We start from the raw sequence: 20,149 nt of genomic DNA on the forward strand, positions 1-20,149 counted from the left end.
CAACATCACCATCATCATCACCATCCTCATCTCTTTTACGCGGTCCACTCTCCCGCACCCCGCTGTAATCCCTACTTGAACATGGTGCTTTATGCTACATATTACGATCCAATGATGTGTTGCCATCTTATGATGTTTTGAGTAGATATCTTTTGTCTTTGGGTTGATTGATGATCTAGATTGGTATGAGTTGTATGTTTCACTTTGATGCTGTCCTATGGTGCCCTCCGTGTCGCGCAAGCGTGAGGGATTCCCGCTATAGGGTGTTGCAATACGTTCATGATTCGCTTATAGTGGGTTGCTAGAGTGACAGAAACTTAAACCCGAGTAAGGGGGTTGTTGCGTATGGGACAAAAAGGGGACTTGATGCTTTAATGCTATGGTTGGGTTTTACCTTAATGAATCTTTTACTTTTTGTGGATGCTTGCTAGAGTTTCCAATCATAAGAGCATAAGATCCATGTAGGAAAAGTATGTTAGTTTATGCCTCTCCCTCATATGAAATTGCAATAATGATTACCGGTCTTGTTAACAATTGCCTAGGACAATTCCGCACACCGATCCACCATTATTCCACACTCGCTATTTATATTATTTAGTAATATATTCCAACTTTATGATAACAGCACCTACTTTTATATTTTAGCTCTCCGATATCATACAAAGTTATCCTCTTTATACCCACAACACAGTTTTATTTCTTGTTTCTAGTTGGAAGCAAACGTTCGGTGCACGTAGAGTCGTATCAGTGGTAGATAGGGCTTGAGAAAATATTGATCTTACCTTTAGCTCCTTGTGGGTTCAACACTCCATACTTATCACTTCCACCTTTGGGAATTGCTATGATGATTCCCTGGTCTTGGGGATTATTAGTAGACAATGGAGACGTTGTCACAGTAAACCAGCATGACCCTGTCAACGGGGGAAAGCAGCTCGCCGAGTAATTGTCGGAGCCAGACGCACCCAGCAACGGCGTTCGCAACACCGCGGTATACCGCTTTGGCGTTGGAGCGCGAGACGATGGCCTCGCGCTTCGACGACCAAAACACGAGCGCGTCGCCGAGGTAGACGCAGAAGCCAGAGGTCGAGCGGCGTGTATTAGGGCAGCCAGCCCAGTCGGCGTCCGTGAATGCTCGTAGGTCGAGGACGCGCGAGGCACGGAGGTGAAGACCGAGAGCGGGTGTGCCGCCCACGTACCGAAGGATACGCTTGATCAACCCGAGATGACACTCACAGGGATCATGCATGTGGAGGCAGATCTGTTGGACGGCGTAGGCGGTCTCTGGGCGTGTGATCGTCAGATATTGTAGAGCGCCGGCCATGCTGCGATAGGCGAAAGGGTCAGCAACACGGGGCCCATCAGCGGTTGGCAACTTGCCCTTGGTGTCGATCACGTGGGAGACGGGCGGCAGGTGTCCATGTCGGTGCGATCCAGAATGTCCACGGCATACTGCTCCTAGCAGAGGAAGAAGCCCGCCTTGCGCATGACGCGGATGCCGAAGAAGAAGTGCAGAGGGCCGAGGTGCTTCATCGCAAACTCCCCAGTGAGCTGAGTGACAGCATGGCAGAGCACTGCGGGCGAGGACCCCGTGAGCATGATGTCGTCGACGTAGAGGAGCAGGAACTCGATGTCGCTGCCGTGGCGACGAGTGAACAACGACGAGTCCGAGCGCGTCACAGAGAAGCCAATGGACTTATGAAAACCGGCGAAACAGAGGAACCATGTGTGAAGCGCCTGCTTCAAGCCATGAAGGGACTTGGAGAAGCGGCAGACGTGGTGAGGCCTGTCGGCATCAACGAAGTCGGCCGGCTGAAGACAGTAGACCTCCTCATCCAGCGTACCGTGCAGGAAAGCGTTGGATACATCAAGCTGATGAACTGGCCAGTCACGTGACGCAGCGAGGGTCAGCACAGTGCGAACAGTGGCAAGCTTGACGAGCGGCGAGAAGGTCTCGCCGTAATCCACGCCGGCACGTTGCCAGAACCCGCGCACGACCCAGCGGGCTTTGTAGCACTTGACAGACCCGTCGGCCTTGTACTTTTGTTTGAACACCCATTTTCCGGTGATGAGGTTGGCGCCGGGGGGGGGGGGGGGCGAGGCACCAGCTCCCAGGTGCGGTTGGACATAAGAGCGTCGAGCTCATCGCGCATGGTGGCGAGCCAGTGTGTGTCGTGGCTGGCGACGCGCACCAACGAGGGAACCGGCGAGACCTCTCTAGAGATCGTGGTGGCGACGAGGTTGTCGTGGTAGCGCGGGTTGGGGTGGAAGATGCCGGTCTGGGCATGCGTCACCATACGCCATGGTGCGGCAGGCGGAGCAACCGGAGGCGGCGTCGTAGAAGAGTTGCTCGATGCAGCACTCTCGTCATGGGAAGATGAGGAGCCCGCGATGGAGAGGCTTGTACCCAAACCGTCGATCAGCGAAGCAGCGCCCTGATATCTCTGAATGGGGGGCGCTCTGGGTGAAGAGGGCGCCAAGCTGTTGGATGATGATCGGTCGGTGGAGCTCGAACGCGTTGAGGGCACGCACTGCATGGAGACGGCCGAGCCAGCCGATGATGACTCAGGTGACGCACGTGAATGCGGACCGCGCTTGCTTGGGCACTGCTCGAGCATGGGTACCTGCAAAATGGGCGATGCAAAAGCAGGCAACGATGGAGCGGCGGTGTTAGGTGGTGGGTGAGTAGCAAAGGGAAAAACTGTCTCGTGAATGTGGACGTCGCGAGAGGTAATGACGCGATGAGACGTGGGATCGAAGTAGCGGTATCCGCGGTGGTCAGAAGGATAGCCGAGAAAGACACACGCAAGGGACCGGTGATCCAGTTTGTGTTTGGCAGTGGAGGTGAGATTTGGGTAGCACAAACACCCAAAGACCCAAAGAAGGGAGTAGTATGGAGCAACGCCTAGGAGGAGTTCATGTGGAGTGTGCGGGGTGTAGCATGGCATGGCCGCCGGTTGATTAGATAAGTCATCGTGTTAAGGGCTTCTGCCCAGAACCTGGCGAGCATGGATGCGTGGAACAGAAGGGCGCACACACTATCATTAAGCGTACGTAGAATACGCTCTGCCTTGCCGTTTTGCTGGCTTGTGTAGGGGTAGGAAAGGCGTAAATACATGCCATGGCGAGCGAGGAGAGAGCGGACATCGGCACTGTCGAACTCACGCCCATTGTCGGTCTGAAGTGAGAAGACAGGGAGTTGAAACTGTGTCTTGACATATGCATAGAAATCTAGCAAGACCGGAAGCACATCAGATTTGCGTTTGAGTGGGAATGTCCAGACATAGTGGGTGTAATCATCAAGCAAAACTAAGTAGAATTCATAACCAGATATGCTTACAACCGGAGACGTCCATACATCAAGATGCAAAACATGGAAGGGAAACATGCTAAGGCTGGAAGAGCTGCTAAAAGTCAAACGGGCGTGCTTGCCCAAGCAATAGGTGTGGGGCGCAGACTTGGTGAACCCAACAGAGAGGTGATCGGTGACCAGACGGAGCGAGGCGTGGCCGAGGCATTGGTGCCACAAGGTGGTGTCGGCGAGACTGGCGAAGGCATGGTGAGGAGGAAGCGTGGGGCGCCGCGGGGAAGAGATCACCATCAGAATCACAGTAGAGGATCACCACCTTGGTTCGAAGATCCTTGAAAGAGAAACCAAACTTGTCAAACTCAACGGAAACAGGGTTATCACGGCAAATTTGATGAACCAAAAGCAAGTTTGTAATGAGAGAGGGTGAGACAAGAACATTTCGTAGTTGAACAGGAGAGGTGCCCTGGATGAGAGCCCCGTCCCCAACATGGGTGATGGGAAGATGGGCACCGCTACCCACAATGATCTTGGAGGAGGAATGGAAAGGATGGAGGGAATGAAGGTTACCAGGGTTCGAAGACATGTGAGCGGAAGCACCAGAATCGAGGTACCACTCGGGAGAGGTGCCTGACGAAGAGGGGCCAGGCGTGGCGCTGTGGAGGGACGCCTGGACGGACTGCATGTCCCACGGCTGCGGCGGTGCAGTAGAGGAACTAGCGCCCGGAGAACAATAGGCAGGAGGCGGCCCATAGCTAGAAGGAGGCCCGCCGGGAGCACCGTAGCCTGGAGGAGCACCGTAGCCTTAGGGGGCAGGCGCCGCGAACATGGCCTGCTGGTGCGGCATGCCCAGGCGCGGCCCAAGCACACCAGAGCCGGGGGCACGCCATTGCATAGGCCAGGCCTGAACCAACCCCGTCCATGAGTTGGCGCCGGGCGCCGACGCAGGGTAGATGGGCATGCGCGGTGCAAGTTGGGCGGGCGAAGCAGGAGGACCGTCGTTGCCGCGACCACGGCAGTGGTGGCGCCCGCGCCCATGCAGGTGTTGTCGTTGCCGGGAGGGGGTGCTGGTGGAGCCGGGGCCGGCGGTGTAGAAGAGCCGTGGCCAGCCCAGAGAAGGTGGGCGGACTGCAGATGAGCGGTCTGTTTGGCGCGGTATTCCTCCAAGAGGCGACACGAGCGCACCTGGAGGACTGACGGCAGCGGGTCCTGGGAGGTGATGTGAGGGATGATAGAGTGGTATTGGCGGTTCAGACCACGGAGGAGATGAAAAACCTGACGCGTGTCCGTAACCGGCTGCCCCAGGTTGCAGAGCCGGTCGGCAAAGCTCTTGAGCCAGGTGCAGTACTGCATCACAGTCATGTCTCCCTGGCCGACATCGTGTTACTCGGTGTCGATGTAGATGGCATGTGCTAACTGGTTATTGCGGAAGATGTCGTCGACGGTGTGCCACACGGCCAGGGCCGTGTCCTCCGGCTGCATCACTGCCTCAAGGAGCTCTAGCGAGATGGTGGTGTACAACCAGTGTACGACGGTGTGGTCGGCCATCTGCCACTCCTAGTCATGGGGGCGAGGGACCGCGGCGACATCGACGTGCGCGCGGAGGCCAAACATGCCGATCACCGTATCAAAGTGGCGCCTCCACTACGAGTAGTTGCCGGCAAGAAGGTCTAGAACGACGGGAACATGACGACGAATGTTGACAGTTTGGAGAATGGCGGAGGGAAAAGGAGAGGGAGGAGGGGCGGTGGGTGGGGTGACGGTTGGGGCGATTGGCGCGGCCTGCTGAAGAGGTGCGGCGTTAAAAGCACCGGTGGCAACGTCGAGTACGCCAGCAGCACCGTCGACAGAGGAGCGGGGGAGAGAATGGGATTCTCGTCCATGGCGGAAGCAGAAGTAGGATCAAGAGCCTGCGCGAAGGGATTGTGCAGGTTCGGGGCATCTGATACCATGTTAGGGGAGAAGAGAAGATTGAGATTGAACTAACTTTAATTAAGCTCAAGGCTGCGGTATATATACAGTTTACTGCTGCTGCCGAGCGAGATCATGTTTGTGCCGCTGATACATCTCCAACGTATCTATAATTTTTGATTGTTCCATGCTATTTTATTACCCGTTTTGGATGTTTATGGGCTTTACTTTACATATTTATATCATTTTTGGGACTAACCTACTAACCGGAGGCCCAGCAAGTATTGCTGTTTTTTTTGACTATTTTAGTGTTTCAAAGAAAAGGAATATCAAACGGAGTCCAAATGGAATGAAACCTTCGGGAGCGTGATTTTTGTAACGAACGTGAGCCAGAGGACTTGGAGTGCAAGTCAAGAAGTAGTCGAGGCAGGCAGGAGGGTGGAGGGGCCCCCCTACTGGGCATGCCCCCTATCTCGTGGGCCCCTCAGGCGTCCACCGACCTACTTCTTCCTCCTATATATACCCACGTACCCCGAGAACATCAAAGGCAACCACGAAAAACTATTTCCACCACTGTAACCTTCTGTATCCGCAAGATCCCATCTTGGAGCCTTCGTCGGCGCTCCGCCGGAGGGGGAAAATCGACCACGCAGGGCTTCTACATCAACACCATAGCCCCTCCGATGAATTGTGAGTAGTTTACGACAGACCTTCGGGTCCATAGTTATTATCTAGATGCCTTCTTCTCTCTTTTTGGATCTCAATACCATGTTCTCCTCGATCTTCTTGGAGATCTATTCGATGTAACTCTTTTTGCGGTGTGTTTGTCGAGATCCGATGAATTGAGGGTTTATGATCAAGTTTATCTATGAGAAATATTTGAATCTCCTCTGAATTCTTTTATGTGTGATTAAGTTATCTTTGTAAGTCTCTTCGAATTATCAGTTTGATTTTGCCTACTAGATTGATCTTTCTTGCAATGGGAGAAGTGCTTAGCTTTGAGTTCAATCTTGCGGTGTCCTTTCCTAGTGACAGCAGGGGCAACAAGGCACGTATTGTATTGTTGCCATCGAGGATAAAAAGATGGGGTTTATATCATATTGCATGAGTTTATCCCTCTACATCATGTCATCTTTCTTAATGCGTTACTCTGTTCTTATGAACTTAATACTCTAGATGCATGCTAGATAGCGGTCGATGTGTGGAGTAATAGTAATAGATGCAGGCAGGAGTCGGTCTACTTGTCACAGACGTGATGCCTATATACATGATCATGCCTAGATAATGTCATAATTATTCGCTTTTCTATCAATTGCTCGGCAGTAATTTGTTCACCCACCATAATACTTATGCTATCTTGAGAGAAGCCACTAGTGAAACCTATGCCCCCCGGTTCTATCTTTTATCATATAAGCTTTCAACTTCTTTTATTTGCATCTTTACTTTTCCTATCTATTTTATAAAATACCAAAAATATATTTATCTTATCATACTATCTCTATCAGATCTCACTTTTGCAAGTGGTCGTGAAGGGATTGACAACCCCTTTATTGCATTGGTTGCGAGCTCTTTGTTTGTTTGTGTAGGTGCGTGGGACTTTTGAGGAGCCTCCTACTGGATTGATACCTTGGTTCTAAAAAACTTAGGGAAATACTTATCCTAACTACTATTGCGACATCACCCTTTCCTCTTCAAGGAAAACCAACGCAAGCTCAAGACGTAGCAAGAAGGATTTCTGGTGCTGTTGCCGGGGTGGTATTCGCTCAAGTCAAGACATACCAAGTACTCATCACAAGCTCATCTTCCTCGCATTTACATTATTTGTCATTTGCCTCTCGTTTTCCTCTCCCCCACTTCACCCTTGCCGTTTTATTCGCCATCTCTTTCTCAATCTTCTCCTCTCTCTTGTGCTTGCTCTCTTCTTCTTCCTCTCTTTTGTTTGCCGTTATGTCTGAAATTGGGGAGATTATCGTCGATATGGACAATAATGATAACATGGAAAATTCTGATGCTCCTGCTGAAGATCCCCCTATCTTGCATACTAAAAAGTTTCGAATCGGTAGTGGTAAGATTATTGGAAAAGGGGTTATTCAAGATTTCTTTACTTGTGCCGGTGCTTTACCTTCTATGGGTGATTCTATTCTTCATAGAACTAGTAGTTTGCGGATGCTATCGCTATGCTTGTACTTGAGCTTGAAAGACAATTTATGCATATGCATCCTTGCATACAAAGAATTTTCCTAGAATTTCTAATATTGAGCATTCTTCTGTTAAACGCGTTGTTACTATCTTTTTGGCTCGTGAGTTTAGATTTATAATAAGAGAGGCCACATAAATCTTTGCGCACTATAGGGTGGACACCGGTCGTCCTCCCATAGAGGCGATCCTCTTCGATCAAGAGGAAATTAGGCATTTTCAATCTTTGGACTATGTTGCTTTCAATGAAAACCTTAGAAAAAAGGTTCCTACCAATGTCCTAGTTGATAGAATTTCCGAACTTAATAATGATTTTGCTCTTCGAAACAATGAGCTAGGATACTCTCTTTAGTATAGGCTCACGAAATTCTGCCAAAAGAATGCTTATAATGATGAATTAGTTGTGCAATATGAAGGGCCAAAGGAGGAACCCATTCCTCCTGTGATTGATCTTGGGGACTTTTGTCCCATTAAATTTAGCCATTTTGATTACTTTTGCTTGCCTCAAAGAAAACTTGCTACTGAACGTAGAGAATATGAGATGAGTTTTCAAGATCTATCTTATTATTATGGCACTACTTAGATCTATCCTCGCTTTTATGCCTAGCTAGGGGCGTTAAACGATAGCGCTAGTTGGGAGACAACCCAATTTTATTTGTGTTTTTTATTCTTGTTTCTGTTTAGTAATAAAAATTTTCATCTACCTTCTGTTTAGATGTGTTTTTATGTTTTAATTAGTGTTTGTGCCAAGTAGAACCTATAGGATAACCTATGGTGATAGTTAATTTGATTCTGCTGAAAAATAGAAACTTTGCACGCACGAAATTAGTTTTGTTAATTCACAAAAACATGATTTTGCGTTTATTATTTTTTCTGTAGATCAATAGACAAATTTCCGAGGACTTCCTATTTTTGTAGGAGTTTTAGAGTTCCAGAAGTATTCTAGGGTTACAGATTACTACAGACTGTTCTATTTCTGACAGATTCTGTTTTTTCGTGTGTTGTTTGCTTATTTTGATGCATCTATGGCTAGTATTAAGTGGTATGAACCATAGAGAACTTGAAATACAGTAGGTTTAACACCAATATAAATAAAGAATGAGTTCATTACAGTACCTTATGTGGTGGTTTTGCTTTCTTTCACTAACGGAGCTTATGAGATTTCCTGTTGAGTTTTGTGTTGTGAAGTTTTCAAGTTTTGGGTAAAGATTTGATGGACTATGGAATAAGGAGTGGAAAAATCCTAAGCTTGGGGATGCCCATGGCACCCCAAGATATTAAATAATAGCCAAAATACTAAGCTTGGGGATGCCCCCGTAAGGCATCCCCTCTTTCGTCTTCGTTTATCGATAACTTTACTTGGAGCTATAGTTTTATTCGCCACATGATATGTGTTTTGCTTGGAGCGTCTTTTATGATATTAGTATTTGCTTTTAGTTTTCTACAATCATCCTTGCTGTACACACCTTTTGGGAGAATCCCACTTTATTGGAATTTAATAGAATACTCTATGTGCTTCTCTTATATCTTTTGAGCTAGATAGTTTTTGCTCTAGTGCTTCACTTATATCTTTTAGAGCACGGCGGTGGCTTAATTTTGTAGAAATTGCTAGTCTCTCATGCTTCACTTATATTATTTTGAGATTCCCTTAGAACAACATGGTATTTGCTATGGTTATAAAATTGGTCCTAGAATGGTAGGCATCCAAGTTGGGTATAATAAAAACTATCATAGGAAGTGAATTGTATGCTATGATCAATTTGATACTTGATAACTGTTTTGAGATATGGATGTAGTGATATTAAAGTCATGCTAGTTGGGTGATTATGAATTTAAAGAATGCTTGTGTTAAAGTAAGCAAGTCCCGTAACATGCACGTATGGTTAAAGTTGTGTAACAAATTTGAAACATGAGGTGTTCTTAGATTGTGCATCCTTATGAGTGACGGTCGGGGACGAGCAATGGTCTTTTCCTACCAATCTATCCCTCTAGGAGCATGCACGTAGTTCTTGGTTTTTGATGACTTGTAGATTTTTGCAATAAGTATATTAGTTCTTTTGACTAATATTGAGTCCATGGATTATACGCACTTTTACCTTTCCATCATTGCTAGCCTCTTCGGTACCGTGCATTGCCCTTTCTCACCTTGAGAGTTGGTGCAAACTTCGCCGGTGCATCCAAATCCCGTGATATGGTACGCTCTATCACACATAAACCTCCTTATATCTTCCTCAAAACAGCCACCATACCTACCTATTATGGCATTTCCATAGCCATTCCGAGATATATTGCCATGCAACTTTCCACTGTTCCGTTTATCATCATGACACACATTACTATTGTCATATTTCCTTGCATGATCATGTTGATGACATCGTATTTGTGGCAAAGCCACCTTGCATAACTTTTCATACATGCCACTCTTGATTCATTGCCCATCCCGGTACACCGCCGGAAGCATTCATATAGAGTAATATCTTGTTCTAGTTTTGAGTTGTAATTCATGAGTTGTAAATCAATAGAAGTGTGATGATCATCATTATTAGAGCATTGTCCCCAAAAATAAAAAAAAGGCCAAAAAGAAAAAAAATGGCCAAAGAAAAAAAAGAGAAAGGCCAAAAATAAAAAAAAGGCCCAAAAAAAGAAAAAAGAAAAAGAAAATAAATAAAAAGGGGGCAATGTTACTATCTCTTTTTCCACACTTGTGCTTCAAAGTAGCACCATGTTCTTCATATAGAGAGTCTCATATGTTGTCACTTTCATATACTAGTGGGAATTTTTCATTATAGAACTTGGCTTGTATATTCCTACGATGGGCTTCCTCAAATGCCCTAGGTCTTCGTGAGCAAGCAAGGTGGATGCACACCCACTTAGTTTTCTTTTGTTGAGCTTTCATACATTTATAGCTCTAGTGCATCCGTTGTATGGCAATCCCTACTCCTCATGTTGACATCAATTGATGGGCATCTCCATAGACCATTGATTATCCTCGTCAATGTGAGACTTTCTCCTTTTTTGTCATCTCCACACAATCCCCATCATCATATTCTATTCCACCTGTAGTGCTATGTCCATGGCTCACGCTCATGTATCGCGTGAAAGTTGAAAAAGTTTGAGATTATTTAAGTACGAAACAATTGCTTGGCTTGTCATTGGGGGTGTATAATTTGGGAGCATTTTTGTGTGACGAAAATGAAGCATAGCCTAACTATATGATTTTGTAGGGATGAACTTTCTTTAGCCATGTTATTTTGAGAAGACATGATTTCTTTGATTAGTATGCTTGAAGTATTACTATTTCTTATGTCAATATGAACTTTTATTTTGAATCATTTTGGATCTGAACATTCATGCCACAATAAAGAAAATTACATTGAGAAATATGCTAGGTAGCATTCCACATCAAAAATTCTATTTTTATCATTTACCTACTCGACGACGAGCAGGAATTAAGCTTGGGGATGCTTGATACGTCTCCAACGTATCTATAATTTTTGATAGTTCCATGCTATTATATTACCTGTTTTGGATGTTTATGGGCTTTACTTTACATATTTATATCATTTTTGGGACTAACCTACTAACCGGAGGCCCAGCCCGTATTGCTGTTTTTTTGCCTATTTCTGTGTTTCGAAGAAAAGGAATATCAAACGGAGTCCAAACGGAATGAAACCTTTGAGAGCATGATTTTTGGAACGAACGTGATCCAGATGACTTGGAGTGCAAGTCAAGAAGCAGTCGAGGCAGCCACGAGGGTGGAGGGTGTTGTCGGTGTCAAAACCGGTGGATCTCGGGTAGGGGGTCCCGAACTCTGCATCTAAGGCTAATGGTAATAGGAGGCAGGGGACACGATGTTTTACCCAGGTTTGGGCCCTCTCAATGGAGGTAATACCCTACTTCCTGCTTGATTGATCTTGATGATATGAGTATTACATGAGTTGATCTACCACGAGATCGTAGAGGCTAAACCCTAGAAGCTAGCCTATGATTATGATTGTTGTCGTTCTACGGACTAAACCCTCCGGTATATATAGACACCGGAGGGGGCTAGGGTTACACAGAGTCGGTTACAGAGAAGGAGATCTACATATCCGAATTGCCAAGCTTGCCTTCCACGCAAAGGAGAGTCCCATCAGGACATGGGATGAAGTCTTCAATCTTGTATCTTCATAGTCTAACAGTCCGGCTCTCCTAGGACCCCTTTATCCAGGACTCCCTCATTAGCCCCCGAACCAGACTTCAATGACGATGAGTCCGGCGTGCAGATTGTCTTCGGCATTGCAAGGCGGGTTCTTCTCCAAATTCCCTAGAGTATCTGTTGTAGCGAGCAGTGTCCGGCTCCTCATCAATGTCGCACTCCTCGGCTTCTGTGCTTCAATAATGGCTATCTCCACATGTCGGGCGAATGTGAGACTCAGGGCATTTTTACATTGGCCACCCTGACCATGCGAGAAAATCATCTATTTAAAGAGACATGGATCCTCAGATCCAAACCACACTGTCGGTGTACAAAAGTAGGGGCTCTGCTTTTGACCCATTTACTTGTGCACGGGTAGTCAGAGCCTCCTGCCATGGCCACGCATAACAAGGCAGGAAAGGGAAGCCGGAGAGAAGCCAAAGACACAAGACAAACAAAGCAACGACAAGGACCAAGGCCACAAAGTGCAGATGGGCGAAGCAGGTGTCCCCGGCAAGACCCTTGCCGAGGGCAGCCTCCGCAGCCCCGGCAAGCCCCTTGCCGGGGCAGCTCGCCCACACCAGTTGAGCAAGCCACCTTTGAGCCCACCAACGCTAAACAAACGCATTGGGACATGGCTCGGGAGGCACATCCGTGGTGGCATGCAGATCTTTGTGAAGACAAAGAATAGTTAAGATCAAATGAGGATAGGAAGGCCACAACCCTCGGCAGGGTTCTTATCGAGGAAGCCCATGAGACCCCCGGCAAGGTCCTTGCCGGGGATGACAGCGTGCCGCGGCAAGACCCTTGCTGGGCCACCCGACAAGGCCCTCGCCAAGCTGCCGACCTAACCAGCTGGGCAGGCACCTGCGTGGCAACATTCAACCCTTCGTGGAGGCTCCACCACCGCGCCACCTCAGCTGCCTGCCTACCTACATGGCACCGCATGCATCGCTGGCCAGGGCACGTGTCAAAGTAAGGAGGAGCGGCGACGGATGGGACGAGCCTCACTCCCATCCCCGATAAAGTGAAGGGACACCTAAGCCCCGCATTAAATGTGCTTTGTCCTGTAATACCAGCGATAAGCTCACAGCACTATAGCACTTTCCACCTCCTGTGTGCCACTGTGGCAGCCCCTTTCGTCTATAAAAGGAGGCCCATGGCGCACTGGAGAAGGATTCGGCTCTTTCAAACCTAGCAGCACCTAGAGCTAGTTCAAGAGCTCAAGAACACTAAATACATCCACCAAAGCAGGATCGTAGGGTTTTACGCATCTTTGCGGCCCGAACCTGGGTAAACCCACTTTGTGCTGTCTACTAGTCCTGCTCTTCTAATGATCCCCGCGCCCCGCAACCGTAGTAGGGATTCCAGTGATCCCATAGGTGTCGTTTCCCACCGACATCTTTGGCGCGCCAGGTAGGGGGCGCACAATTGTGAGAATCTGGTCTAGTAGTTGACCTAGCTGTTATTCATCACCATGGCTCCTAAGAAGAAGACGACCACGATGATCGGTTCGTCGGAGACCAGGTTGCCAGTACTGGTGCGGACCAGTAGCGGGCCAGTCGTGGAGAGAACCCGTGGCGCGGCCCGCGAACATCCACATCACCCTGGCGGTTCAGGCCTGGCGAGTGGCGTCGTTCGTGCGCCAGGCGACGGGCCACCAGTCGCGGGCTCCAGAGATCGAGTCGGCCCCCCGCAGGCGGCGCGGGGCTCTCCAGGGGCACCGCCGTCCCGCCAGACGGTGGCGCGGCGGCCTCCAAGATGCCAACATCGGTGCCCACGGCGCGCTCTTCCCAGGTTGTGCGTGATGAGCAGCATCGCCCTGCCGGTGACCCTGTGCGCCGCCCTGGGAAGAGTCCTGCGCGCCCATCACATGATGAGGAGGGCCAGCATGCGCGTCGATGTGCTGATGGAGGTGGCGAACAGCTGCGGGGCCGTGACACACCTCCTTCTAACGTGGTTAGAAGTCGAGGCGCATCGCGGTCCACCCAGCTTTCACCGCCACCCACGCCAGCGGAGGCCCTAGCACGCGCGCAGCTGCTCCGCTATTTTCCTCCTGCCGCGGAGAAGCTTGACGAATGGAGGGCCACAGTCCGGAGCCTCATCGACATCGCCAACAACGATGAGTTGCGGCCGACGGGACCCGTAGGCCGTCGCTCCACCGGGCTACCGCATGCCAGCGAAGGCCGTGCCGGAGGCGACGCGGCCACGGTGTACTCCCCACCTCCATCCCGGCCACCCCGGGCTTCGGTCCGTCGCGATGACGCTCGTGATGATATCTCCATCGGGTCGTCCAACCCATGAACCAACCGCGATCAGCATCAAGTCCTTCGGCAGCGGGTTCATGAGGACGCTCAAACTACCATCGAGCTCCTACGTGACGCGCGCCACCAGTCGGACAGGCGGGCAGGGCCCGCTACGGACCACCCAGCGCCGGGAGGCTACGGTGGCCTACCCTACAAGGTGGGTTGTCCGGCTTTCACCCGTGAGCTGCGGCAGTTCCAGTGGCCCTCCCACTGTACTTTCAAGCCCAACATTGGCGAGAAGTACAACAACAAAACTCACCCGTCAGAGTTCCTCAGCATCTTCACCATCACGATGCAAGCTGCCAGGGCCAGCGATGCTAAGGTGCTTGCCAACTACTTCTCGTTGGCACTCAAGCCTAATGTTATGTCATGGTTGATGCACTTGCCGGTGGATTCCATCTCTTCTTGGGCGGATCTGTGCCATGAGTTTGTTGGCGCCTTACTGGAGGTCACCAAGCTCATGGCCAGGAGAGTGATTTACACATCATCCCCTAGAAGGAAGGAGAAAACTTGCGCAAGTACATCCAAAGGTTCAGCCGGGTGCAGTATAACATCCCCGATGTTCATCCTGCCGCCGTGATCAATGCGTTCCACCAGAATGTGCGCAACCGCAAGATGTGCGAAGAGCTGGCGATGAACAAGTTTAAGGATGTGGCCGAGCTCTATGTCCTGGCCGATCGATGTGCTCGCGCTGAAGAGGGAAGGATGTACCCCGGGGAAGAAGGGCCAACGCCATAACAAGAAGCGCAAGGGAAAGGCCGTGCTTGCCGTCGAGGGATCCGACGACACCAGCGCCACCAAGAAGACCAAGGCGAGCGACCCCGGCAAGGAGGTTGCTGGGTGTGTGGCTTGCCGGGCCTTGGTGGCTGCCGACAAGCCAGGAGGCTCCAACAAGCAGTACTGCAAGATCCACCGCACCAAGGGTCATGACCTCCAAAACTGCCGACAGGTAGAGCTGCTCGCCGAGAAGCAAAAAGCCGAGTATGAGCGGCGGGACAAGAAGAAAGGCCTAGATGGTGCTGAGGGATCCGGCAAGAAATGTGGCGGCCAAGGAGGCCACCACGACAAGGATAATCAGCAGGAGAGGCCCGCCCGGGGCCGCAACAAGAAGCAGGAAGATGATGATCATGACGAGGACGACGAGTCCGGCGACCATGAGTTTCAGAAAGCCACAGAGGCCATGTGCGTCGATGGTGGTGCCTCGCTGCATATGTCCCACTGCTAACTCAAGCAGTGGGCGCGTGAGATCACAGCGGTGGAGCCATCGTTCGACGCACGGAAGCCCCTGAAATGGTCCAGCACGCCGATCATCTTTGACACCGAGGACCACCCTGACCGCACTACTGTGGTCGGGTGCTTGCCATTGTTGGTTTCACTAACAATCCGCAACCTCAAGGTGACAAAGATGTTGGTTGAAGGCGGGGCCGGCCTGAACTTGATCTCCCCTGTTGTGGTCAAAAGGCTGCAGATTCCCGATGGATACCTCGAGGAGACCGACACGTTCCAAGGGGTTAACCCAGGGAGGAGCCAGCCAAAGGGAAAGGTCACGCTACCCGTGACATTCAGAGGCGAGCTAAACCACAGGACGGAAAGGATTGTTTTCGATGTAGTCGAGATCCCCTTGCCTTAAACGGGATCCTCGGCCGCCCGGCAGTAGCCAAGTTCATGGCGACTTCGCACTACGCCTACAACATGCTGAAGATGCCCGGGCCGATGAACATCATCACCGTCCCCTCCGACAAGAAAGATGCGTTGATCTGCACCGACCAACTCTATCGAGAAACAGTTGAAGCAGCTAGCACTAAGGCACCTGCTACTGCCGACGGAGCCCCGGGGGGGAAGAAGACCGGTGAGATCCCTCGACCCACTCCGGCAAGCGCACCTCTTTGGGGTGTTGCGCTTCCATTGAGAACGTGCCAGAGAGCTCCGCCGGCAAGAGCAAGAAGTCCAGAGCCACACCACTAGAGACCAAGAAGGTGCCCGTCAAGGAGGACGACACGGGGGGAGCTTTTACCATAAGCTCCACCCTCGACAGCAAATAGGAAAGTGAACTCGTCACCTTCTTGCGGGCGAATGTCGATGTGTTTGCATGGCAAGCCTCCGACATCCACGGCGTTCCCAGGGAGGTGATTGAGCACCACCTTGCTGTCTGTCCTCATGTGCGGCCCGTCAAGCAGAAGGTCAGGAAGCAAGCTCTGGAGAGGCAGGAGTTCATCACGGGGGAAATCAAAAAGCTAGAGGCGGCAGGCTTGCTGAGAGGAATACTCCATCCAACGTGGTTGGCCAATCCGGTAGTAGTGCGCAAGGCAAATGGGAAGTGGAGGCTGTGTATTGATTACATAGACATCAATAAGGCCTGTCCAAAGGATCCCTTCCCGTTACTGTGCATCGACCAGACTGTTGACTCCACGGCTGGGTGTGACCTGTTATCATTCCTTGACGCCTACTCAGGATACCACCAGATCTTCGTGACAAAAGAAGACGAGGAAAAGACTGCATTCATCACCCCATGTTGTACGTATTGCTTTTTACGGATGCCTTTCGGGTTGAAGAGTGCTGGCTCAACCTTTGCAAGAGTAGTCCAAATTGGTTTTGAACCCCAGCTACATAGAAATATGGAAGCTTATATGGATGACATAGTGGTCAAAACCAAAGCAACACTTGTGCAAGATCTGGAGGAAACATTCGGAAACCTACGCAAGATCAACCTCAAATTGAACCCTGAGAAGTGTGCCTTCGGTGTTCCGTCCGGCAAGCTTCTCAGGTTCTTTGTATCGCAACGCGAGATTGAGGCAAACCCAGATAAGATTAGGGCCATCGAGCAGATTGAGGCACCCAAACGGATCAAGGACGTGCGTCGGATCACTGGCTGCCTTGCCGCCATGAGCAGATTCATCTCCAAATCCGCAGAGCGTGCCCTCCCCTTTTTCAAGATCTTAAAGAAGACGGGCCCAGTGGAGTGGACCCCAGAGGCCGAGGCGGCGTTGCAAGACTTGAAGAAGTACCTCTCCTCTACCCCGGTGCTGGTTGCGCCCAAACCATAAGAACCATTGCTGCTATATCTAGCGGCAACAAACCAAGTGGTTAGCACCGCATTGGTGGCGCAGAGAGAGGTCAATGAGGAGACAATAGCGGCGGCAGAGTCAATGGTTGGCGGGCCGGAACCCTTCCCGGCAGGGCTCGATCCCGACAAGACTGAGTCCCCGGCAGGGCTTGGTCCTGGCAAGACTGGTGCCAGTACGATAGGACCCGCACGGCCAGGTGAAGTGGCGCAAAGGAAGAAGATGGTGCAACACCCGGTCTACTTCGTCAGCTCCCTCTTGCAGGGAGCTAGGTCGAGGTATTCAAGTGTGCAAAAATTGCTCTTCGGACTCCGTATGGCCTCGAGGAAGCTGCGCCACTACTTCCAAGCACATGAGATCACCATGGTTACCCGCCTTCCATTGCAACGGATACTGCATAACCAAGATGCAACAGGAAGGATCATGGAATGGCCCTCGAGCTATCAAGTTTTGGTCTAAAGTTTGAAAGTACCTCGGCGATCCAGAGCAGAGTCTTGGCGGAGTTTGTTGCAGAATGGACCTCGACGCTAGACAAAGAGGTACATGAGACTACTCTCCCCGGTGAGGAGACAAGCGGCAACTGGATCATGTACTTTGATGGGGCCTTTTCGCTGCAAGGCGCCGGTGCTGGTGTGCTGCTTGTCGCACCCACCGGAGAGCACCTCAAGTATGTCATCCAAATGCACTTTCCCCGGGAGATGTCAACCAACAACACCGCCGAGTACGAGGGTTTGCTTGCCGGTCTCAGGATCACGGTGGACCTCGGAGTTAAAAAGCTCGTCGTTAGGGGCGACCCGGAACTCGTCGTCAGGCAGGTCAACAAAGATTATCAAAGCCCATTGATGGAAGCTTACATAGATGAGGTGAGGAAACTGGAGGAGCGCTTTGACGGTATACAAGCGGAGCATGTCCCTCGGGCGGAGAACGACATCGCCGACTACCTGTCAAAGCGCGCTACCCGCAAGCTACCTGTGGAACCTGGTACTTTTGTGCTTCAGTTAACTCAACCATTCGTTGAGCCGTTGACCGGGCAGAACAAGCGGAGGAAGCTAGGCTCCGGCAAGTACTTCCCCACTGAGCTCCCCGGAGCCATCGGCGAAGATGTTGCCGTAGATGCCAATCCTGCCGCGGGACAACCAACTCCAGCAGGACCCCAGGTCATGGACGTGGAGGCGGCCGCTCTCGTGGCAGAAGAGATGCCTTTGGTCCTTGTTGTCGAGCCACAGGCTCCGGCATGGGCGCAGCACACCGTTCGATTCCTCCAAAAAGGAGAGCTTCCAGAGGAGCAGGAAGAGGCAGAAAGAGTAGCCCACCGGTCTGCTCTGTACCAATTCGTTGATAATGTATTGTATAGAAGAAGACCGAATGGGGTGAAAATGAAGTTCATCCCCCGGGAGGAAGGACTAAAGCTGTTGGCAGAGATACATGGAGGCATATGTGGCTCCCACATAGGGTCGAGGGCCCTTGCCGGCAAGGCTTTCCGGCAAGGTTTCTTCTGGCCCATCGCCCTCTAGGATGCGACGACACTAGTAACCAAGTGTAAAGCGTGCCAGTTCCATTTGAAGAAGCTTCACCAACCAGCTCAAGCCCTTCAAACTATCCCTCTCTCCTGGCCCTTCTTGGTCTGGGGGCTCGACATATCGGGCCCTTTCCCCCATGCTGTCGGGGGCTTTGATTACTTGTACATCGCAATCGACAAGTTCACAAAGTGGCCAGAGGTGGAAGCAATGAGGAAGGTGATGACGCAGTCAGCCATCAAGTTCTTCAAGGGACTAGTGTGCCGTTTTGGGATACCCAACAGGATCATCACCGACAATGGCACACAGTTCACAAGCCACGCCTTCATGAAATACATTTAGGATCTCGGCAGCAGGGTCTATTTTGCCTCCGTGGCACATCCACGAAGCAACGACCAAGTAGAGAGAGAAAATGCTGAAGTCCTGCGAGGCTTAAGAACGAAGACTTTTGACAGGCTGCACAAAAGTGGAAGACGCTGAATTGATGAGTTGGCAGCGGTTCTCTGGTCAATCAGAACGACGTCAAGTCGAGCCACTAGCGAGACACCCTTTGCCCTGGTCTACGGGGCAGAAGCAGTTCTCCCCACGGAACTCATATACGGGTCACCTCGAGTGCTCGCTTATGATTATTTTGAGCAAGAGCGATTGCGGCAAGATGACGCAACGCTCCTTGAGGAAGATCGTCTCCGGGCGGCTGTGAGAGCAGCACGCTACCAGCAAGCCTTGCGCCGCTACCATAGCCGCAAGGTCCGTGCCTGGAGCCTTGAGGAAGGCGATCTTGTTCTTCGGCACGTTCAGTCGGCCAAGAATTCCAACCAGTTGACGCTAAAGTGGGAAGGCCCTTATCGGGTAACCCGAGTCACCAGGCCCGGCGCAGTCCGCCTGGAGATCGAAGATGCCGTTCCACTGAGTAACTCCTGGAACATCGAGCATCTTTGCAAGTTTTATCCATAAGGCGCGGCTGCCGGGCTTCCCGGCAGGCCACCCTTTTGTACAAGCCTTGTCGGCAAGGCATGTAACCCTTTGTACAAAGCCAGGCGCAGACCCTGAGCACTAATAAACAAAGCGCTGGCACCCTAAGTTATAGCATACATGCTAGGTCGAGTATCTTCCTCGGTTAGGGTTGATAGTGCTTGGCAGCGGCTAACCCCTAGCTTAGAGGTCGAGTGCGCGTCTCTCTACACTTCTCTGTCTTCTTTGGTTCGCAGGACAGATGAGTATTCTTGTCGAACTGCTTTGGAAGAAAGGGGATGGACAACGTCCGGGCCCCGGCAAGCCAAAGTTGCCGGGGGCTACAAGAGCAAGGATCCATCTGCGGCAAGCCAAGGTTGCCGGGGGCTGCAGATCCATATAAGTCCTCTATCCTCTATCATGTGTTTCGTTATGGACTAAGGTATGTGAAACCTCGTTTTATCCTTAGGCTACCGTGCTCCCCTCATTCCGGACCCTAGGACTCATCTCCTGGGGCCGAGTTTGGTCGTAGTTGCGGCAACAAGGAAATGAAACGAGGAGCCTAAGCCCACCTCATCCCTGCCTCCGCCAAGGGTGTGAGAAAGGTCGAGCGAAGTGGGGGAACAGCAAGGCCTGTTGCCGGGCGAAAAAATATTTATCTTAAAGGTAACGAGGATTCACTCCTTGTCGTGGGTTCCACCTGCGAATGAAAAACCCGGCAAACA

This window comes from Triticum aestivum, chromosome 2B, assembly GCF_018294505.1.
Source record: "Triticum aestivum cultivar Chinese Spring chromosome 2B, IWGSC CS RefSeq v2.1, whole genome shotgun sequence".
In the NCBI taxonomy this organism is placed as follows: Eukaryota; Viridiplantae; Streptophyta; class Magnoliopsida; order Poales; family Poaceae; genus Triticum; species Triticum aestivum.